The sequence below is a fragment of the Ricinus communis genome, chromosome 4 (assembly GCF_019578655.1).
Source record: "Ricinus communis isolate WT05 ecotype wild-type chromosome 4, ASM1957865v1, whole genome shotgun sequence".
Lineage (NCBI taxonomy): Eukaryota > Viridiplantae > Streptophyta > Magnoliopsida > Malpighiales > Euphorbiaceae > Ricinus > Ricinus communis.
Window position 1 is genome coordinate 15,705,550 of NC_063259.1, and position 25,043 is coordinate 15,730,592.

The 25,043-nt window shown below is 36.3% G+C and overlaps 1 long non-coding RNA gene across 4 annotated transcripts; it reads right to left on the reverse strand.

Moving 5' to 3' along the window:
• Nucleotides 1-21,186: 21,186 nt before the first annotated feature.
• Nucleotides 21,187-23,422, reverse strand: LOC107261977. Of its 4 annotated transcripts, none has more exons than XR_003080344.2 (5): nt 23,195-23,422; nt 22,260-22,666; nt 22,027-22,188; nt 21,613-21,960; nt 21,187-21,547 (listed from the first exon to the last, which is right to left on the reverse strand). It is a non-coding gene; the product is annotated as an uncharacterized LOC107261977 (long non-coding RNA). The 4 variants fall into 4 exon arrangements; XR_003080343.2 differs by lacking the exon at nt 23,195-23,422 and adding an exon at nt 22,747-23,178; XR_003080342.2 differs by lacking the exon at nt 23,195-23,422 and having other exon boundaries at nt 22,260-22,379; nt 22,482-23,178.
• Nucleotides 23,423-25,043: the final 1,621 nt, after the last annotated feature.

Consider the following 25,043-nt stretch of genomic DNA (forward strand, 5'->3'; position numbering starts at 1 on the left):
TGGTAGCCAGCGTATTCTAGTTTTTCTGGCGAGCTTTGGTTGATCGAAGGATGTATGCGGACTCTCCTCAGCTCAAGCTTCGCAATGGCACCGATTTCGTGGCGATCAGACTCCGTTTGTAAATCGACGACCGAGATCGTCCGCAAATCTCTCTGGATGATCGGGGGTCGGATCAGAAAATCGGAAGTGAGAATCATCATCAGCGCGTCGTTTTGAGTTCGATGGTGTGTTCGGATCGTCGATCGGACTCTGGCGGCTGAAGGCGAGTCGACCGAGCGATCAAGCGTCTCGATAATCCGTCTGTTCGGCTCGCTCTAACCGAGGCACTGGAGTAGAGCTAGGAGGTCACCAAAGCTGTGAGTTAAAGTCATATATCGGTTATGCACGTGTCATGCATAAATTTTTAAATAGCTACTGTGATTATTTGATTGCAAGTTTAAATTATGCATTTAATTGTTATTCATGTGTATCATGCTTTTTTATTACTATTCATATATATATATCCTTTCCTTTATCATTGATTTTGTTATTGCATGATGACATGGGATGGGACGACAACAGAACATAATAGTTTGATGAGTGTACCGGTATAAATCCGAGAGTGATGGAAAAAGGGTAAATGGGTAAATTTAAAAAGGAAAGTTTAGGACTTGCCCTGGTCGAGCATCGCTCTCTGGGCTTAGTAGAGTGTGGTTGCCGGAGGAAAGGTCTCTGGTTGAGCATTGCTCTCTGGGCGCCGACTTATTTAGAAACCTAAGTGACCAGACTGGAGGTAAGGTCCCTAGTCGAGCTTTGCTCTCTGGGTGCCAGTCTTATTGGAATAAGAGAGCCGAAAGGCTAAGGTTGATAGTGAACATTAAGTGACTGGACTTGAGTTAAGGACCCTGGTTGAGCTTCGCTCTCTAGGCACTAGTTCTGTTGGAATGAGAGAGTCGAGATGTTAGAGTTGAGATTAGTTGAGATGTCAGTGTTGAGATTGATCGAGATGGTAGTGTTGGGATTAGGATTCTACTGAAGTACTCCGTCCCGTAGTGTGTAAGAAATTATTTTATTTAATTTAAGCATGACATGACACGTTTATTTTTGCATGACTTAGTTTTTATTTTAAATTAAATAGATGTGTTATTGAAGTGTTTGTAACTGTTTTTCTTGGATATATGATTTTAACTCACTCTAGAGACTGACACTCTCAATTTCACTGTTTTTCAGATCCGTGACTGTTAGCCTTTCAACGACTCTTATCTAGTAACCCGACTCCTTCATCATCGGGTGATGTAACTTATTTGGTATGTTAATTTGTTAAATTTTAGATTCTTCGCAATAGAATTAATAGACTTATCTGTTGTAATCCTTTATAGTTTCACGTCTCACCTAATTCTTCTAGCAGACCGAATTAATTGTGTAAAATTTAACGGTTAAGATAAATTATGGCATTAGTAAAATGAGATGAGATTTAATTGAGTTAGTGAGTGTCAGGCTTACTATGGGATTCGGTGGCCTTACGCCTATCCATTCCCTAGTGCTGGTCACAGGCCCACAGATGGGATCGTGACATCCACTCTAGGCACACTTGATGGCTAACCCTTCCTCTACATTAACATGGTACGACCCTTCTCCCTTCACCGACCTACAATCAAGTGCCCCGTTGTCTAATGTGCATTAACTACCACAAACAAATCACATGTGCATATATCAATCTCAGCACATTTCAAACACATCATTGCAAGGAGGTATTTCTTAAAAACAAAGTATACTTTCACTCACTCAAAGGCATTGGATGAATACTCTTTTTACCATGAAAATGAAACTATATCAGACTGCCCCGTAATTGTGAAATATAAGTAATGTGTAATCGATGAAATTAAGGCTATCAATGTTTGTACTCATTAAGAAAAAGCCAAGATCTTTAATTAACATTATATATTAATTAATTAGGCAAACTAAAAAAAAGCTTAAATATTATTGTTGTTGAACTGTAAAATTATCACAAGTAAAATCTAACACAAACAACCTACTTTTGATAATTATACTTCAAATTTGTAAAACTAATTGAATATATTTTAAAATAAGTACCAATATGAAATTTAATAAGCTTAAAATAATAACTTTAAGTTTCTTTTTTTTCAAGTTCAATATTCAACTTTCAAATCAAAGAAATCAACTTTGCAAGGGCTTGATATCTACTTACAGAAAGTGGCCTTTAGTTATACCCAACCAGCTCCACGAAATATCTATTTTGCACTTGCACTCTTCTTGCCTTTTTTAACACCTAATTCATAAATTTCACTTAGAATTTAATAAAATGATAAACTTCTATACTCTCCTATCATGCAGCCCCCAAATGATATGTAAATTATACTTTTAAACTCAATCTTATATTCCTATCTCAACAACCATGATAGGATAAATTTTAGGACCAATTTTGAAATATTATTGGAAATTACAAATGAGGTATTTGAGGCTCATCTTTTATATACTTCTAGATATTCAACTCTATAATATGCAGAAAAAGTTTCACTTAAATTAGATAACTATAGAAGGAGTTAAGCACAATTTAACATGACCAGCTCAAACTATCCTGACAGGATGAGCAAAAAAATGTTTGGTCCGATTCCACAAAGATAGAGATAGAACTAGTACAAACGTAAAACTATAAAGTCATAGAGAAATGTCTGACGTTTTCTACGCATCAAGCCAAGGCTATTTGGATTTTTCTAGCTCAAGCTATGAAATAAATACAGAGGTTGAAAAATCAGAGAATTCTAACTTGACAATACAGCTCACCAATCCTAACTCAAATTAATCAAAACCCCTATAATACTTACCAAATTAACCTTCAAAACCTTTGTAGATGAAGGTTATGGCTAACAAAATGCTTAAACTTTGAAATTCCTCTTGGCAAAAGATTAGACCAGGTTGTTTAATGAAGAAACTCTCTCAATTCCTCTCTTTCTTTTCTTATGTTAAATATGTGTGTGTGAACACACACATATATGTGTATATATATACAGACTTAGGAGTACAGAGTGGATGATTCTGGACATAGTTTAGGATAGGATTAGTTGTAAAATATTTTTTTAGGTCCTTAATGAATTGTTCATATTACTTATAAACTTTTTAACTTTTTATTCTTTCATCCTAATTCAATCCACCCTCTTTCTTTCATTCCAATTAAATCCCACTATTATTTATTATTAAACAACTTAAGTACTACCTTAATTCAATTAAGTTACTATATGAAAATGCAATGCTAAAAGAATGAATATGTACTTAGAGTACGGGTGTGATGGGTGGTATAAAGTCTTATAAGACCCACGTCCTCTTGACTCTTAGTCAATGTGGGATGTGATGTCATCATATGTCTCCTAATCAAGGGGACTTGGGCTCGATGCGAGTCTTTCCACAAACGACCCTAATAATGATGGACTAATCTAGAGACTAGGTCATGACGTCCTCTTAACTCTTAGTCAATATAAGATATGGTGTCATCAGTGATAATTAGAGCAACCCATGGTGTCATCAGTGATAAATTAGAGTAAGCCGCTAACCAAATTGATCAATGAGACTAATTATTTAGAAATCCTAAGTTATATATATAGTTCTACTCATTAACAATATACACAGTACATATCGATGTGTTTAGACTATGAATAACGCCCTCCCCTCTAAACAAAAATAAGATGTGATACATTAAAGATAATGAAAATGAGACTAATTAACTCCTATGTTAATTTTGTTGGTTGATGTTACTTGGAAATCATGGCAAATCACGAATAATTGGTGACTTTAGTCCCTTTCAATAGAGCATTTTATATGATAAGCTCATCTAGTGCCTTCTATTATCCCAAATGGACACGACTACTTTATTATAGCATGTTGGCTCGGGCCAATATATTACATGTTAAAAGTTCCTGCATGATGTTCATCTTAAGCCACAAAGAATAAATTGTAGCAGAAAAAGTTTCAAGCAATCTATCGAAGTGAATAACAAGCAGTTTACGCTTGTAGCCCTCTCATTATTTTTCAATATGACCCACTTGAACCAATGAAAATCATCGAAATAAAAACCAACATTGATATAAATAAAGCAGAAATTTCCTATCCTTCTTTGGCTTTTTTGTAGGGAAGGTTTCTTTTTTTCTAAAATCGATTCAATTGCCTACAGATTCTAATCGCAAAAGAATTTATCAGCTTCAACAAAAGATCTAAGCAAAGAGCAGAGGAAGTAACATAGACTAAATCGAAATGTGTAATACCCAGATTAGAGAAAATAAAAATAAAAATAAAAATAATAATTATAAAGGACTTTTTCCCCTTTTCTTTCCTTTTTTCTCCTCATTTCTCCTTATTTTCCTTCCTCCATTCCTTTCCCTTCCCTCCCCTACGTCAACTGCCTTCTCCCTCTCCCTCCCCGCGTGTGCCGACCAGGCCGCTACCGCCGCCCAGCTTCCCTCCCCTCTTCCTCCCATTGCCGCGCCACTTCCTTTTCCTCCCTCCCTCGCTGCCGGCGTCCGCGTGGAGAAGGAAGAGCTACCATCGCAGTTTCAGCCTCCTGTCGGCGTTCTTTCGGCAATCCAATATTGGATTCGAACTCCTCACCCCCGAAAACCCCGGAAACGACCTTCCTTACCGTGAAATCTCCCGCCGGCACACTCGAGAATCCTCGTCGAAGCTGAGATTTTTTAGCCCCGATCTAGTGCCTTCCGGCCATTTTCCGGTTGAAACTCTTGTGTTTTCGGAGTCCCTACAACTCGAGCTTCGCGTAGGCGCTTCCGGATTCGAATTCTGACACCGTTGGCATAAGCTTCCAAACTCTGGTGTTTTCCGGATGCACGAAATATTGCAATCTCGACTCAGTATAATTTTATTTATACCCTAAAAATTATGTTGTAATTTTGAAAAAATATTGTGGCTATTAGTTATCAGTGATGGATAACTTAAAAATTAATAGGATTTAATTATTTATGATTGTGATGTATTGCAGAGTCGGGAAAATTAATGCAGTTTTGATGGCCTGACTATCGTTAATTAATCACAGAATATTTGAAGTATTTTTGGCAAGTACTGGACCTGTTTTACGGGGGGTAAACGTCCGTGATTTAGGGGAGGTTCTGCCGAATTTTTGACAAAATTCTCGAGTCTAAAGTAATTTTAGGCAGTCTAATCTAGAAGTCTAGGAAAAATTTAAGAATGTCTATTAACCGAGTATTTTCGTAAATAGATAATCCATCCTTTCCGCCAGCTCCACCTGAGGTGTAGGAACGGATTGAAGAGCGTGATAGAACTATGAGTTAAATTTATATAATCACTGCACTATTGACATGTCTAAAATTAATGCGATGTTCTAGTGATTTATGTTTCAATATGATTTTCAATATCGCATTATAAATAATTTCATTTAATTAGTGATTTCCATGAATAATATTAGTATAATTATTAGTAAAATTAACTCGTTATTCTTGAAATCATAATTAATGTTATTTTAATACTATTATTATTAATTTTATTCATAAATTGCATGCTTGCTTTATCCGAGATTCTAAATCTTTAATTTCAGTATGTTGTTGAATAATGATGTTAGTCTATGATTATTCTACTATGAGTATTACATATATGTTATGATTGCGACATCAGTATGAGGCTATAGTAGAACATGCTACCTGATGGGTTACATCAGGACTGCGTATGCACTGGTAATAATCATGGATAGGTAACAAGGTTATGTTTGGATTTGCCCTCGTTGAGTGTAACTCTCTGAGCTGTGAAAGTTTGACTGCCGGAGAAAGGTCCCTAGTCGAGCAATGCTCTCTAGGCGCCGGCTTAATTGGGAATGAAGTATCCAGGCTGGATGTAAGGATCCTGGTTAAGCTTCGCTCTCTAGGCGCCAAACTTATTGGAATAAAAAAGCTGAAAGACTACTAGCATTTTGAGTTAGGGTTCTGTTGAGCCACTCGTCCCATAAGTTTGTTTTAATGTATATTATTTCTAGATTATGGTGTGACTCACATTTGATATATAATAGCATGATATACTAAATTAATAAATATTTTTTCTTATTGAGGAGACTGCAATAGTTACATGATTATTTGATTTTAACTCAATCTCGAGATTGACAGTCTCAACTTTATTTTTTTTTCAGGTGATAGTTAGAGTTCTTCACTGTCCTGAAATTTGACAGCCCGACTTCTTTCCTCATCGGGTTTATTGTAATAATTTATACTTTCATATTTTAGTTATTTTACATTCTAAACCTTCTCCAATAGTACTTTTGAGTTGTTATGATTATTCTGGTCCATAATGGACATGAAGTGTTATCAAAGACCAGTTAGATTGGTGTGTGACATGTCAGTCTTGATTAATTATATATTTTTATAAGCACTTTATTGAATTATCAGTAAGTAAGGCTTACTACAGGATTCAATGGCCTTAAGCCTACCCATTTCCTAGTGCCGGTCACGGGCCCACAGACCGGGTCGTGGCAAAGTTGGTATCAGAGCCTAGGTTTAGTTTCCTTCGACCTAGGTTAGCTTCCTTAACTACTGCAGAAATTAGAAAATCAAGTTTATCCTTGCGTGTTTTGTTGATTCTAGTATCTGCGCTATACGTTAGAGAGTCAGTTAGGTTTTATAGCTTGCTTATTTTCAGCCCTTACCATGCCGAGAACTTGAGCGACTGCAGCTGCAGCATCGACCTAAGAAGGCTAAGATGAGTTTTCTGCTCAGACAGCCCCTCCGGCCCTAGCCCGTGGTACTAGGAGGTGAGGTAGGCCTCGAGCAGCAGCCCAACCAAATCAGGGTGAGACTCAGGAGGCACACGGTGCTGGTGGAGTCCCAATAGAGGCATTTGTAACCGGTATGACTCGGATGTAGAGGGCCTTAGAGCAGTTACTGGTCTTCCAGCAGCAGCAGGCTGCCCAGGGTTCAGGAAGCCGAGGTAGTGGGTCCAGTATTAGGAATCCGGACGAGGTTCCTATGTCGGAGTACACTAAATTGAGACCTATGGATTTTGATGTGATAGTTGGGGACCCTCTAGACTTCCTGGACGAGGTTAAGAAAAGGGCATACGACTTGCACTGTTCGGACAGGAGGACCATTAAGATGGCCGGATATTCTTTGAAGGGGATATCATCTTAGTGGTTCAGAGACTATATCCGCCCCTTTTTAGATGGATTGTCATGGAGACAGTTTAAAGATAGATTTGAAGAGTACTTCATCCCTTTAGCGTGAGGTATGAGTACAAAGAGAGATTTAAAAGGTTGATTAAGGGAGACTTATGAGTGGCTGAATACACCAGACAATTTGTACAGCTAAGTAGGTATGCGTCCTATGTTGTGGGGACCGAGGAGCAGAAAAACAGCAAGTATATTTTAGGACTTGGTCTACAGTTTGTCTCCTTAGTTCAGTCTAGGAAGAGCATCTTCCTAGAAGTGACTGACATGGCCAGACAGATGGAGATAACCATGTGAGGATTTGGCGAGAGGACTGACTATGGTAGGAAAAAGAAGATCAGGATTGAGGGTCAATCGAGTGCACAACCAGTTGTGCCGTACTACGGCAGTGGAGGCTACTCCGGAGGTTCTGACCAGCAGGCTGGGCGAAGAGGCTACCGTACCCATTGGAAGGGTAGACACAATCAGAAGGGTAGCAGAGGATTCAGACCTGGATAGGGCTTCAGTGGTAGTGGGCAGAGTTCAGGATACAACAGCTCTAATTCTGGGGTCAGCACTTGTCAGATGTGCGACAGGTCATATTAGGGACCGTGCCTAGCTTCCAACGGAGCCTATTTCAGGTGTGGCGAGATGATTCATATGGCTCGAGCATGCCCTCACTACTTCAACCAGCCAGCTTTTCCTCAGGCCTCATCTACTAGTGCGACCCGACCAGCTTTTCCTACAGCTCCGGGATATTTTCAAGGTAGATTTCAGTTTGTCGGCTAACAGGACCATGGTTTTGGAGGTACATCTATGGGAGCTGATCTGGGGGCAGAGTTTAAAGTCAAGCTTCAAGCTCTCAACAGTCAGGCCATTGGCAAGCAAGAGTGTTCACCCTCACTCCTCAGGATGCGCGAGCCTCGAATGCTGTAGTGTCAAGAATTATTCATGTCTGCTATTCTAAAGCTAGAGTTTTATTAGATCCTGGGGCTACCCATTCTTTTCTATTGCCTAGTTTTACCTTAAGATTGGATGTCCAGCCCGTTATATTTCAAGTTCCAATGTCGGTTACTACGCCGTTAAGTGATGCCTTAGAGACCAATGTTGTGTTTCCATCATGTCCGGTGTCAGTTGAGGGTCGAGAATTGTTTGCTAACTTAATTGTTTTTTATGTAATAGATTTTGATGTGATTTTGGGAATGGATTTGTTGGCTATACATTTCGCCATGTTGGATTGCCGGGAGAAATAAGTAACTTTTCGAATTCCCAGAGACTCAAAGTTCTATTTTAAAGGCGAGTAGATACCTACTCCATCAAATCTCATGTCAGCTATTACAGCTAAGCAAATGCTTCACCGTGGATGTCAGGGATATCTGGCTTTGGTTAGGGACACCTCAATAGAAAAAGGTTGCATTGAGGACGTTCAGGTGGTTTCCGAGTTTCTTAATGTATTTCTAGAAGAACTACCAGGATTGCCGCCCAATTGAGAGATAGAATTCTGCATCAACGTGGTACCAGGTGCAACACCTACTTCCTTGCCGCCCTACCGAATGGCATCAGCCGAGTTAAGAGAGTTAAAGGAGCAATTAAAGGACCTCATAGATATGGGTTTTATTAGACACAATACATCTCCGTGGGGTGCTCTTACTCTGTTTGTGAAGAAGAACGGTACTTTGCGCCTTTGTATTGATTACCGGCAACTGAACAAAGCGACAATTCGTAACCGGTGTCCCCTTCCTCGCATCGATGTTCTATTTGATCAGTTTCAAGGAGCCGCATGCTTCTCCAGGATTGATTTATGATCAGGGTATCACTAGTTGAGGATCCGTGAGGAAGATGTGCGGAAGACGATGTTCAAGACGTGTTTTGGGCATTATGAGTTTCTAGTAATGTTGTTTGGACTCACCAATGCTCTTATGACTTTCATGGATCTGATGAATTGGGTGTTCATGCAGTTTATGGATCATTTTATCATAGTATTCATTGATGATATTTTAGTGTACTCTAGAAGCAAATAGGAGCACGTGTGGCATCTGAGGATGGTACTTCAGACGTTGAGTGAGCATCAGTTGTACGCTAAGTTCTCCAAGTGCGAGTTTTGGTTAGAAAGTGTTGCATTTCTAGGAAACGTTGTGTCTAGAGAAGGTATTCAGGTGGATCCTAAAAAAGTGGAGGCGATGACTGACTGCAAAGATCGACCACGGTGACTGAGGTGCGTAGCTTTCTAGGATTGGCAGGCTACTACCGTCGATTCATGCAGGACTCTTCGAGGATAGCATCACCTTTGACTAAGCTGACTCGGAAGAATGTTAGGTACTAATGGACTGATGCGTATGAAAGAAGCTTTCAGAAGCTGAAAGATTATTTGACTTCAGCTCCGGTGTTGACCTTACCCTTTGGAATTGGAGGATTCACAATGTATTGCGACACTTCCAGAGTGGGTTTAAGTTACATCCTGATACAAAATGGTAAGGTAGTAGCTTATGCATCCAGGCAATTGAAGAAGCACGAACAGAATTATCCGACCCACGATTTGGAAATGGCAGCAGTAGTTTTTGCTTTAAAGATCTGGAGACACTATCTCTATGGTGAGACATGCGAGATATATATGGATCATAAAAGCTTAAAGTATATTTTTCAACAGAAAGAATTGAATCTGAGACAGAGAAGATGATTGGAGCTTCTGAAGGATTATGATTGTAATATTCTCTACCATCTAGGTAAAGCGAATGTCGTGATAGACGCTTTGAGCAGGAAGTCGGTAGGTAGTCTTGCTCATATCAGTGCAAGGAAGAGACCCATGACTAGGGAGTTGCACGAACTGTACGACCAAGGGTTGCAAAAAGAGGTATTGGAATCGGGAGCATTGTTAGCACATTTTAGGGTTAGGTCTGTACTTGTGGACAAAACCAGGATAGCTCAGAATCAGGACCCACGGTTACGAAAAATCTTGGAAGAAGTGCAATAGGGTCGAGCTAATGATTTTATTATAGATAATGATGGTACCCTCAGGATGGGCACTAGGCTGTGTGTTCCCAATGTGGATAATCTCATAAAGGAGATTTTAGAAGAGGCTCATTGTACAGTTTACAACATGCATCCGGGCTCCACAAGGATGTATCATGATTTGAAAGGAAATTATTGGTGGAATGGAACGAAGAAGGATATGGCAGAGTTTGTCTCCAAGTGTTTGACGTGTCAGCAGGTTAAATCGGAGCATCAGAAGCCACCAGGGTTATTGCAACCGCTTCCCATACTAGAGTGGAAATGGGAAAGGACTACTATGAATTTTGTATCAGGTTTACCCAAGACTTCTGCTGGTTATGATTCTATCTAGGTAATTGTGGACCGATTGACTAAGTCAGCGCACTTCCTTTCGGTGAAGACTACTTATTCTGTGGCTAAGTATGCATGAGTGTATCTGGAGAGGATTGTCAATCTTCACGGTGTTCCAATTTTCATAGTGTCTGACAAAGGACCGCAGTTCACTTTGAGGTTTTGGAAAAAGCTACAAGAAGAGTTTGGTCCCAGATTGGACTTCAGTATAGCTTCTCACCCCAAACGGACAGACAGTCAAAGAGGCTATCCAGACTTTAGAGAATATGCTTCAGATGTGCGTGATAGATTTTGGTGGTTAATGGGATTTGTATCTACCATTGATTGAATTCGCGTATAATAACAGCTACCATGCAAGCATCGAGATGGCACCTTATAAGGTCTTGTACGACTGGAAGTGCAGATCTCCTGTGTGTTGACGAGGTTGGCGAACAGAAGCTAGCAGGACCAGAGTTGGTTCAGATCACTTCTGTCACGACTCGATCTGTGGGTCCGTGATCGGCACTAGGGAATGGGTAGGCGTAAGGCCACCGAATCCCGTAATAAGCCTGACCAATCACTAACTTATCAAATCTCAATCTAATAGCATTGATCCATAATCAACCTTAACCATCAGGTTCTACATCTTTAGAATGTGGATTGCCAGCATGAATAGGCAAGACCAAAATTTACATAAAATTGCAAAATGATAAATTTGAAATTTCTACTCTGGAGATTCTAGAATTATAAAAATCAACATACCAATAATATATGAGTTACATTAACCCGAAGATGAAGGAATCGGGCTGTTAGATGAAAAGCACTGCAGAAAAACTAACCACACCTGAAAAATAGTTAAATTGAGACTATCATTCTCGGGAGTGAGTTAAAATCATATATCTAAAAATAATTACAAACACTTCAATAACATATTTGTTTAATTTAAAATAAATATTAAATCATGCAAATATTTGAGACAAATTCTAACAATCTACTATTAACACCAATATCGAGAGTAAGACTACACACACATATCAATACAAAAAGTTTCAAGCTGATATAGAAAAATGTAGCCACATAATCACCCAATAAGAACAAAAGCATTTTAAAAGCTCAATTTCCTGGTGGGTTCTTTCATTTTCTCAGCGCCCAAATAGAAATAACATTAATAAGTTTAACGAGAGAGTGTAGCAAAAAATATTGACACAATAATACGTTAAAAGATAAAGAGAAAAGAGAAAACTACCTATTAAAAATTTGCAACTAAAAGAAAGATTAAAGATAGGAATCGAATTCCAAGCTTTTGAAGTTTTAAGGCTCCAAGTGTTGATAAATATACTACTCATTGGTCACTGCACTCAGTCTCTAATGTGTGATTTATTTCTTAAACAAAAGAAAATATTGAACATGAAGATGAGATGAGATGACTGTCACAAGTTAAAAGAGAAATGGTGGCTTGAATTTTAATAAAAGTTGCAGTCGTCTCATATGTTTAAGTGTTTTCTTTTATTTAATAATTCTAGTTTTCACATATCAAAATTAAAATTTAAGTCATATATAAATCTCCAGTTTTTAGATTCTAGATAGGAATTATATTATATAATCTATCCATGTAAAAGATTTATCTTTTATTTATAAAGACATAAGCAAAACACATATACTAGCTAATTATTATTTGAGCTTAATGAAATAAAGTCCAATTTGGCCATTAACCTTATTATTGAGGTTCAATTTAGCCATTTTCTAAATTAATAGACATTTTAACCTAAATTTTTGCATGTTTAGCTTAAACTAGCTCTATTTTTATAAAAAAACGAGTGAGTGAGTTACACACTCTAAGAAAGAGAGTGGATACAGTAAAAAATATTAATTTATTACATTAATAAAAGTAAATAAATATTGCTATAGTGTTTCTCACTCTTTTTTTAATAATGACGGTGAAGGAGACAGTTACAATGGTGGTGGTGCCGAGAGCAGAAGAATGAAGAGCAGTTTCAGCGAGAATAATAGTAGTAATAGCTACTTATTGCTTAATTATATTAATTGTACTAAAATTATAAAATAATTTTTAAATAACATTATTAAATTTTTTAATTATTTTTTTCAAGAGAGAGCGACTCTCACTCTCTCCTTCTTCCTTTAAAATAATATTAATTTGAGCTAAATATATAAAGATTTGGTCTAAAAAATCTATAAATTTTAAAAAATACTAAATTGAGCCCGTGTGACAAGATCAGTAGCCAAACTGAACTTTATTCCTAGCTTAAAAGTTAATAGAGATAGCAAACGGGCAGGTGGAGTCGGATTCAGATAAGATCATTTTAGGTTTTCAAGCTTTTCAAATTTAGTCATTTTAGGTTCGAATCATTTCAAATCTGGATAGTTTCAAGTTCGGATAACTTCAAGTTCTACTAATATCGAGTTCAGGTTGGGTCGGCTCGAGTTGGGTCGGGTTTGGAATTTTTGTCTTGTTTTTTCTCAGATTCGGATCTAGCTGGGTATGGATGTAATTTAGCTCGTCTATTAAAATTTCGAGTCGAATTTTAAATTAATTTATTAGATTTTGGTAAAAATTATGATTAATTTATCTTATTTTACTTTTTAATCTCATGAAATATATCTAGTGAAATCCTACAAACTTAATAGTTTGGAGATCAAAGAAAATACTAATTAAGCAAAGAATAAATTAAATTATTATATAATTAATTATTAATTATTAATTAATTAGTTTATCGATAACGTATTATTTTTTTGAACTTGACATCTAGTAATATTATGAATATACTTAATTATCATATAGATTCAGTGTACTTTTGCTCAATTTTTTATAAATATTTATTTAAATAAAATTGTACTTTTTATAAAATTTATTATACTTACTATTTCTAGCATAATAGAATTACGAATATATTTAATTAGTTAAATTGTAAAACATAAATTCATTATACTTTTAATTTTAATTTATATATTTATAAACAAGAACAACACACCACAAAATGCTGCATTTTATAAGGCAATATTGTTAAATGCTAGGGTTTTAAAACACTAAAGCACCTGAAACTAATTCTTCACCTTTGAATCAACATCGAAGCTCAAAACTCATCAAACATCAAAAGTATATGATGCAATAATTTAAAAATTATTTCCCGAGCCTATAGTGAGTTACAGACAGAGTTCAAAAAGGTCAAATCTTTGATGATTCCATTATACATAATTGAGTTGCAAAAACTTCTGGATTAGTCAACATTTATATGTTTCGATGCAACAACAAGATGTTATTTGTAACAAGTAGTTTTATTGGTTGGTTAATTGGTCACAATTTATTCATGAAACGGGTTGGATTGATATTAGTCTGGATACAACAAAATAATTCTATTAGATCTAATATATGCATCATGATCATCATAAACCATTGAAATTAATTTTTGTGTTTTTCTTTCTAGAATGGAAGTGGACATGTGCAGATGTGGCAGACCAATGAAGTTATTGATTTTTTGCACCCATAATAAACTAGGGCACAAATTTGGGGGTTGTGATTTTTTTGAGATAATCTTGTAAAATACTTTTATGGTATGAAGTAAAAGTTTGTTAAATCATCTTTGATGTATGAAATTTACTATATTTATGTAGGGGCATTGTAATTTCTTTAGATGGCATGATGATTGGATAAACAAGAGAACATGTTTAGTTCTCAATAAAATGAGGTGTCTGAATATCTATGCCGAAAGGTTTGGTAGGGAGGTTGAGGTTAAATATTCAGATGGTCGAATTAGGAAGCTGGAAAGCGAAAGCGCATTATTAAAAGCCAACCCTAAAAAGGCATTGATTCAATGAGAAAAATGAAAATCATGAATTTTGATACTAAATGGAGCTAAATAATCCTAAATTACTAATGCGTCCCTCTTTAGAGAATCTAACCTCCCAAAGAAAGAAACCTACGTCTAAATCACTATATATATTTATCCTCCCCTTACATTTAAGAGAAATTTTTAAATAGATTCAGTATATCACGTCATCCGTGACATGTGACTTCATTTATTACTTATTGTATTTTTATTGGTTGAATTTTAATCATGAGTTGTTAATGGTAATAAATAAACCAACCAATGAAAATACAACAACTAATAAATAAGCCATATATCACTATACAATTTATTTAGTATACAGATGACGTGATAGAGTCAGTCTACCTAAAAATTTTTCTATAATTTAGCCAAGATCACGTCTAACATAACTTTCAAGCTTGTAGCCATTTTTCCTTCTATACATAATTTACACTCTTATAGAGCAATAGAAATTTAAGGTATTCAATATTCATCTATTTAATTTTCAAAAAAATTGCTGTTTTATTGTATGTTTCTTATTTTCATAATGTGAATTATTAGCCATATTATAATAAAAGTTATTACTAGATCATCATAGTATGATGATTCATGATCTCCGTTAATTGCATTACCTAGAGGAAAAGAAAAAAAACTGTAATTACATATGTATAAGCAAATATAGTATTAGTACAAAAAAAAATAATATAGCATTAGTGCATATGTATTAATTAGCATATATTAATTTATAATTATTAACTTAGAGACCAAATGCAGAATATTTGGCTCTTTGGCCATTTTTAATTTGAAACTTGTTTATGGTTTTCTTTTTTTCTTTTTTTATTATTTTTTTTTAGATTTTGGATATCTATGTAACACCCTAATCCATAATGAGAACCTAAGATTTACTGGGTTGAAATTTAAAAAGCTTTAGATATACACGTTTTCATATAAGTAATTAAATTTTCTTTGTTATTATTATCATCAAACTTTTATTTGGTTAAATACTCTATATGTCTTACAGTTTGATTTAATATATGAGTCGATTTTTATATTTCTTTTATTATATTAAAACTCTCTTGAGTTTTAATAAAACTAATTATTAAATTCATTTGTGTTTTAGTCGAAAGTCTAGACTGATAATTTAATATTACAATTTGATCTTTTAACTTTTATCAGGTATTAAATTTGTTTAAAATTAATTTTATTATTAAATTAGAATAGAATCTTATTTTTAGCACAAATTAGTTTTAGTGTCTAATTAAAATAATAAATTTAAAATTATTTTTCTTGCTCAATTGTTTTTATTTTAATACAATTTAATTCAAGCAATTTTAAACAGTTTTAAAATTACTTATATTTATAATAATATTATTAAAATATTATAACACTTAATTTTAGTTATTAATATAAAATAAATATTTCTACTTAAAAATAATAATAAAAGGAAATGAGCAAACTAGAAGTAATTCAAAAGTCAAAATCATGATTCTATATCTTCAAAAAGTCAAAAGTTTACAAGAGTTCTAAAAATCAGAAGTTCTGCAAGCAATGATAAAAGAGTCAAAAAAAGATCAGAAGCATGAGTTCTCTCTCGAACCCCCTATCTCATAGTCCAAGTCGGTATCCATCCCCTGTGTCCACAAGGCCGATAGTTGAAGTATCAAAATGTCGATTCGACGTTGCTGAGCATCAATCTATCGCTGACGGTTGTTCACTTGCCCCTGCAAGCCCTCATGGTCCCTCTGATGAAAACCCGAAAGGAGATTAGTCAGTGCATTTCATACACATATACATGCATACATATTGCATTGTATAAAACATGTTCTTACCCGCCAATCCTTGCTGAGGATAAATAATTATCTCCTCGCAGCACCGACCAACCAATATAAGTACTCGAACTGGTCTCTCTAAACCTGTTTGGTTATTTCATAATATATCACTAACCTTTCAAGAAAAGAAGATGTGAAAACACAAAAGAGAAGAGTAACTTATATGAGTGTAAGTACTCGGAGTGAATTCCGGAGGGAGGCATTGCTCCATGGCAAGCAAGTACTCTATCACACCGTATGGGCTCCACTACGAGACCATCAGATCTAGAACAAAAAGAGAGAACTAAATTGCTTTTTTTGTTTTGTTATATTCTATGCTCAGGTTGTGCAATATTTATACAAATGGAAGTTGAATTTTGTCAATTCCATGAAATCTGTAATCTCCTAAAAATTAGGAGCAAATTTATTCTATCCTAAAATAGAGCAGAAATCATGGGATATACATAGATTTTATAGCTGTACATGAAAGATATTCTAGATTTTCAACACTCCCCGCCAAGATGGTGAATAGATATTTTCCATTCCCATCTTGCATGTAATGTCTTCAAAGTTGGAAGTAGGCATTCCCTTAGGTAAGACATCTGCCAATTGATCATTTGATGTTATATATGGAGTGCAAATCATGTCGTTGTCTAACTTTTCTTTAATAAAGTGTCTATCTACTTCGATGTGCTTTATGCGATCATGTTGCACTAGATTGTGTGCAATGTTGATGGCAGACTTCTTATCACAATAAAGTTTCATAGGTCCTTCCCACTTGATTTTAAGGCCATCAAGTATTATTTTGAGCCATAGCAATTCACAAACTCCATGAGCCATAACTCTAAACTCTGCTTCAGCACTTGATCTTGCAACAACCAATTGCTTCTTACTCCTCCATGTCACTAGGTTCCCACCAACAAATGTACAATATCCTGAAGTTGATCTACGATCTACAATAACCTCGCATAATCAAGACGGTGAAATGCCTCAATGAGCAATTCTTCATTTTTCTTGAACAAAATTCCTCTACCAGATGTCCCTTTGAGATAAGACAGAATTTTGTTGACAGCCTGCAAGTGTTTCTCTCTTGGATCATGCATAAATTGGCTTACTACACTTACAGCAAATGCTATGTCCGGCCTTGTATGGGACAAGTATATCAGTTTCCCAACCAACTGTTGATATCTTCCCTTATCTACCATGCTATCATCCTTTTCTTCACTCAATCTCAAGTTAGGCTCAATGGGTGTGCTTGCTGCCTTGCATCCAAGATTGCCTGTTTCTTTAAGCAAGTCTAAGACATACTTTTGTTGGGAAATAAGGATGCCTTTACTTGAGTATGCCACCTCAATTCCCAAAAAATACTTCAACCTCCCAAGTTCTTTAATTTCGAACTCCTTTGCTAAGTACTTTTTGAGTGTTTCTCTTTCAATTTGATCATTCCCGGTGATGGTGATGTCATCTACATATACAAGTAGAGCTGTAACTCCTTTTGAATGTTTTATGAATAAGGTATGATCTTCTTGACTTTGTTTGTATTGCATTGCTAGCATCACTTTAGTAAATCTTCCGAACCAAGCCCTTGGTGATTGTTTTAATCCATATAAAGCTTTCTTTAACCTGCACGCTTTCTTTTCAATAGACATTTCATTGAAACTTGGTGGAGGTTCCATGTACACCTCTTCTTCTAAGTCCCTATGTAAGAATGCATTCTTAACATCAAATTGCTGTAAACACCAACCAAAGTTAGCAGCTAAAGATAAAAGAACACGCACAGTATTCATTTTTGCTACGGGTACAAAGGTCTCTTGGTAATCTACCCCATATGTCTGTGTGTATCCTTTTGCAACCAATCGAGCTTTATGCCTTTCTAATGAACCATCAGCTCTATATTTCAAAGTAAACACCCACTTACACCCCACCGTTTTCTTTCATTTGGGCAGGTCTACAATTTCCCAAGTCTTATTTCTTTCTAGGGCATTCATCTCCTCTTTCATAGCTTGTAACCAGTTCTTATTTCTAAGTACCTCTTATAGTGTTTGTGGGACTGAAATGGAGTTGATGGTGGTAAGAAAAGTTCTATATTGTGGAGAGAGTCTATGGAAAGAGACAAAATTTGAGATGGGATGCTTAGTGCATTCTCGTGTTCCTTTTCGAACAGCAATAGGCAAGTCTAAATCATTAAATTCATAAGGGGCAGAGTTAGATTGAACAAACAAAGGAGCAAAATTTTCAATACCTAATTGTGGTTCAGATTCTTGGACTTGCACAGGTTCAGAAATATGAACTTTCTTCCTTGAGTAGACCTTGAGTGGTGTAGTAGGATTTAAACCAGTTTTTCCCTCAGCTCCAAGATTAGGTTCAATTTCTTTACTAGCATGTTCATCTTCAAATTCAAATTCAGGTTCAGGTTCACTGCTGGCATGTTCTCCTTTGGAGTTAAGTGTATCGTCAAGTTTGAAAGACTTCAAGTTGGATGTGGGACTTTGAAAATCAAGGAGAAATTCATTATCTTCCCAAGAACTCTCCCCCTGAGATGAGGATTGCTACTTTGAAAGTAAGGCTCATTTTCAATAAATGTGACATCTATGGAGGTAAAATTTTTTTTTGAAGGTGGATGATAACACTTGTATCCTTTCTTTGTGTTTGAGTATCCTACAAAAATACATTTTAAAGCTCTTGGATCAAGTTTCCCTCTTTGGTGTGCATGAATATGTACAAAAGCAACACAACCAAACACTTTTGGTGACAGTTTGCAAAAAACATTAAAATCAGGGTAAAAAACAGAAAGAGTAGCAATGGGACTCTGATTATTTAGCACTTTGGAAGGTACTCTATTTATCAAATGTGCAGCAGTTAAAATAGCCTCCCCCCAAAAAGTTTTTGGGACTTTATGTTGAAACAAAATTGCTCGTGTCACATTGAGTAACTGTCTATTTTTTCGTTTAACATTCCCATTTTGTTGGGGTGTGTCTACACAAGATGACTCGTGTATTATATACCCTCTTTTTGGAAAAAGGATGAGAGAACTTGATTAAAGTAGTCTCTTGCATTGTCAGATCTTACTTTTTTAATCAAATTTCCAAATTATGTGTAAATCATTTTATGAAACATTGGAAAAATTATCACACTTCCGATTTTTCTTTCATAAGAAACAACCATGTAGTTCTAGTACAATCATCAATGAATGTGACAAACCATTTTGCTCCAGAAATACTAGGAACTCTACAAGGCTCCCAAATATCAGTATGTATCAAGGAGAAAGGTCTAGTAGATCTTGTATTACTCAATGGAAATGAAAATCGATGATGTTTAGCAATTTCACATGTATCACAATGAAAACTACTAACATCTTCATTTTTAAAAAGTGAAGGAAACATGCTTTTAAGTAGAATAAAAGATGGATGACCAAAACGAAAATGATGAAGCCAAATTTCAGATTTATTAGGAGATAGGCTACTTAAGGAGCAGATGAGGAATAATTGATTTTTGTTCTTCTTGTTGCCACTCATTTCCTCAAGGTAATAAAGCCCATTTTTTACCTTAGCAAGTCCAATCGTCCTCCCCGTAATCAAATCTTGAAAAACACAATGAGTAGAATAGAAGGTTATTTTGCAGTTTAGATCCTTGGTAATTTGATGGATGGATATGAGATTGGAGGACAATTTGGGGACATGCAACACATTATTTAGGGACAAAGAATTTGATAGATTTACTATTCCCTGGCCTGCAACAGTTATAGGAGATCCATCAGCAACAGTAATTTTTCTATTTCCAAGACATGGGTTGTATGTTCTAAATTTGATTGGGTTGTGAGTCATGTGGTCAGTAGCTCCTGAGTCGATGACCCAAAAGCCTAGAAAAGGCATGCTTGAGGCACTTAAAGCATTAGAGTTAAGGTACTTACCTGTTTGAGCCAATGAACATGTACTAGAGGACTTTTCAAGGGAATTTAGGAGGTTTCTTATCTTTTCAATTTCCTTCTTTTTGAATTCTCCTATACCAGCATGGTTGGATTTTTCTTGGGTTTGGTCTTCTCCATAAGCTAAGTAGGCTTTTCCTCCTTTAAATCCTCCTTTACGGCTAAGGACTTATTCCTTCCCATAGAGTTTGAAACAATCCTCTCGCGTATGGCGTGGTTTTTTACAGTATGTGCACCAAACTGTGTTTTTATTTGACTCTGCACGCCCATTACCTATCCTTACTTCCTTATTGTTTGACTTTATAGAAATCATTGTTGACCCTTCTAATGTTTTAGGCTCCAACATGACTTCTCGCCTATTCTCTTCAGCTCGGATCAAGGATATTGTCTCATTCAGGGATGGAAATCTTTTTTCTCTAATATCTGGACTCTGACTTGATCAAATTCTACGTTCAAACCTGTAAGGAAGTCATAAACTCTATCCTTTTCGATAAAGCTTTTCAAGGTGGCTGCATCTTCACTACACAACATCCGAACACACCGTCGATCCATTTCCTATAATAGATTTTGGGAAGATTGGCATATTGGGTAGCAGAAGGTTGCCTTGTTTAGTGGGCCGAGATCTTTGTTTTGATCTCATTGATTAGGGCAGATCTCCCCGCCTTTGAATATGTTTGTCGAATAGTAGTCCATATGTCTTTAGCTGTTGGCAGGAACATGTAAGTGTCGCTTATTTCAGGTAACATGGAGTTCCACAGCCATGACATGACCATAGAATCCTCTTCATCCCAAGCAGCGAATTTTGGATCACCATTTTCGGGTCCAGTTCCAAGCAAGTGGCTAATTTTGCCCTTTCCTTTGAGAAATGTTTGAACAAATTGTGACCACTTCAAATAGTTTTTTCCGTTGAGCCTATAGGCTGCCTGTATATTATGAAAATCTCCTATATGTGAAATATTTGAGGTCTCTTCTGATTTGGTACTTGAGTTAATTTTTAATGTTTCATTCATGTTACAGTAATAAGGGCCTAGTGAAAATTTCAACAATGAAGGCTAGAAATTGCGCTTGGCAATAAGGACTTGAAAAGAAGAAAGTACTCAGCAATGAAGGCTGACAAGAAGAGGTCCCAAGAGCAAAGGCTCTGATACCATGAACAAAAAGAGAGAACTAAATTGCTTTTTTTTTTATTTTGTTATATTCTATGCTCAGGCTGTGCAATATTTATACAAATGGAAGTTGACTTTTGTCAATTCCATGAAATCTGTAATCTCCCAAAAATTAGAAGCTAATTTATTCTATCCTAAAATAGAGCAGAAATCATGGGATATATACATAGATCTTATAGTTGTACAGGAAAGATATTCTAGATTTTCAACAGGAATGAAATACTCCTGAGAATCACATCAGATGTGGTTGTAGGAGGTGCCTCGGATGGAGCGGAGGAGCTTATAATGTGGGAAGGCTGGGAACGTCGGGCGGACTGCCCCTCAATTGGCTCATGAGTAGTAGAAGCTTGGTGGGGGAACTGTAAATAAAATAATTAGAAAAGCGGGAAACAAAGGAGAATTCTAAGTAAATCTAGAAAAATACCTGAGCAACAGCGTCATCGCCTAAGGGCATGATCCTCAATAGCCGAGGGATGAACGAGGTATAGTCTGTCCGCTGAGATCGGATGGTGAGATCCTCGGGCTTGTCATACCCCATCAAGCACTTCACTAAATCCTCCCGAGCAATGTTTGTCATCCAAAACATAAAAAGAAAAGGAGATAATGGAACTCGCTGTATCCTACCGCTTTGCTCCCAATCATAGATTCTCTTTCCTAAGTACCGCGCCTAATAGGTAGGTCCCATCAGCAGGATCCTCCTCTGCTCGAGGTCAGCCGTAGATAGCATGTAGGGGTCCCATTGGCAGCGCTCTTCCAACCAATCAGCTCGAATCTGTAAACCAGAAAAGTTAAGTAACTATACAAATGAAGCACAAATATGACTAATAATTGTATTTACCATGTCCTAGGTCAAGCTATTAATCCACATATGGTGCATGTGAACCTGAGCCCACTCCAAGGTGACGGTCCTACTCGAGCCCCAATAACTTAATCGAGGGAAAGCCAGCAAGGTGCAGATGGGCTATAAGCCCATCAAAAGACCGATCTCCAAGGCCCAAATCTATAAAACAAGAATCAACATTTACTGTATTTGTAAAAGAAACTAGGAAAAGAAATTAGAGCATAACTTACATGGACCGCGTGCTAGAAACCGCAGATCCTCTTGCTATCTTAGACTGTAACGTCCATCTAATAATATAAGTATGGGAGAGCCATAGATCCTCATTTATAGGATGAGACCTGGTCCAAATACTGTAACAGGGCCAAATAGTGGAAGTTCAGTAAGTTTCCCGAGTCATTGAACAATATCGTACTGAAGAGGTACACCAAAAAGGCTCGGGCTATCTGGTCAACCTTCTGAGAGTTCTCAGGAACAAAGCCCCAGTAGTGGAGGGGGATGCTCTGATAAGCAATACATCGAGAGTTCTTGAATATCCGCAAGAACCCAAGTGGATCAGTGATGAAGTGCTCCCAAACGTCGAAGCATTGATCGTGAATCGCATCTTCAAATCGCATAGGCGTGCCGGAGAAATTGATGCCTGTGATAGCGTAGAAGGAAAGAGGAGAGAGCATCAACTCATCGATCTAGGTGTGAAAGGTATGAGTAGTGTCTATCCACCTCTCGTGTAGTGCATAGACAGAAGTATGGTCAATCCTCCTAGTGACTGATGGGAGCATAGCTACGAACCAATGGAAGCCAGTATCTCCAATCCTAGCCTAGACTGAGCTACAGAGCTCGTCGAACCACTCGCGAGCACCATAATAAATTTCAACAAATGAGTCGATACAACATCACATTGGAAAGCTAAATGCATAGATATCAAACATCATGTACATACAAAAAGACCCTAAACAGGTAAATATATGTCTATTAGTTATTATTTTTCGTAAAAAAGCTTTGAAAACCTTCGCTCGGCCTTTGCATAGTCGATTTGGACTATGCAGAGCCCATCGCCTCTACAGGTTAGGGCACACAGTTTTTTGATAATTTTTTGCATGTTTTGGATAAATAACATATATATCAAGTCTGTAAGTTGCAGAAAATAAAGTTTAAGCTAAGAAATTACCTCTTCGACGGCTAGAAATGCGCGGTGGGTGTTTAATTTTGCTAAAAGGGGAATTTCCTCTCTTTTCACTAAACTCCCAGTTTGGTGCGATTGGAGTACGTCCAGCAAATACTTAAGGAAGAGCTCGCCATTTCAAAACTAGTTCTGTGGAATTTGGTTAAGAAATAAGGGTGAAATCACGAAAAGAGTGAGAAAGGGTTTGAGAGAAAAATAAAGGAAAATAGATTGGTGAACAAAGTGAGGATATAAGAATATATATACACACACACACACACACACACATATATATATATATATATATATATATTGGAGGGAGGCAAAAATGTCATTTAGGTCCCCGACCTGTCAAAATCATGTCTTAGTCCAAAAAGTTGATGCAAGTCCTTAGAAGACACATAGAAGCAAAGTTGGCATCCGGGGGAGGGGGGTGGGTTTGAGAAGTTACAATTCCCTGACCTATCAAAATTATGTTTTAGTCCCTGAATAGGCCAAATACCAGTATAGCTTCCGGAAAGCATCAAGATGAATCTGACTATACTCTGATGTGGGAAATTCTAACCGAAAGCACCGGAAAGTGGAAAATTACTAAATTGATCCGAAGTGGTGAATTGTAAATAGCCAGAGGAAAGTCCTATAATCATGAAATCAATGGACGTGGCTCCCAAATAGCAGGCAAAGCCCTCAACTTAAGTAGGCGAAGTCCTCGACAATTCAAGCAGGTGTGGTCTCCATATCAATAATCGAAATTCGAGCTTATGAGTCGTTAACTTTTATAGCTCATAGAGATATTCTTTTGTCGTATCCTTGATATTTATAATTTTTCTCAATTTATTTAAATGCATTGCATGCTTATAATTTTGATAAATCGGGGGCAGCTATCAGCATCCATTTTTTGGATCTAGATATCGAGAGAGTTACGAAAAATTTTATGATAAAAGTTATTGCTTTCGCAAGTCTTGAGAGATGAAGACGGGTGAATCTGAGGTTAATCCAGCAAAAATTACTTTTTAAAAATCAATTTGGAGTTAAATGTCAAGAAAAAATAAAGTTTGAGGGTCAAAATGATAGATTTCGCAAGATTAGGGACTTAATTGCAAATTTTTGCTAAACTTTCATTGTGTAGAGCCAATCGGCTCTACATACACAATACATATTAGGATTTTTTTTCCTTCCACATTGTTTTTTCTTAATGATTTTATATCTAGATACATATTCTGAATGGATTTTGACGATAAGCATGGGTTTTTCTAATGATAATTATTCAAATTTTAAAGAATTAAATTTGGATATTTATTATCTTTTTGAAAGAAAAAAATTTATCCCCTCTCTAGGGTTTCCTTTGAAACCCTACCTCTATAAATAGAAAGAGATGCTTAGGGTTTTGGGGAGGAAAAAAAGATCAAAAGACAACAAGAGAGAACAAAAGCTAATATCGATTAAAAAACTATCGTTCAGTACTAGGCAGAGGGTTTAAGTCCCTAAGAAAGAATGCCACTAAGTAAGAATTATTTTTAGAAACCTTTTAGTCGACAGAAACTTTTTCAATACCACATCTAGCACTGGATTTCCAACCAGTCTTTGATTCAATTGCATTTTCATCATTTGAAACTCGCAGAACCATCAACTACGATGACAACCTGAGCGTTTCTCCAAACATGCATCCATCATCATCAACATCATATTAAACTGGTTTCCTTAATTTTTTTATGTTCTTCCTTAGAAACATGATTAGGGTTACTTTTATTGTTTTATTTTTATGATTAATAGAATTAGATTAGGATTTTTTATGAATCTGCATATTATTAATTTATTAGATTTTGAAATTTGATAATAAGAATATTAAGGTTTT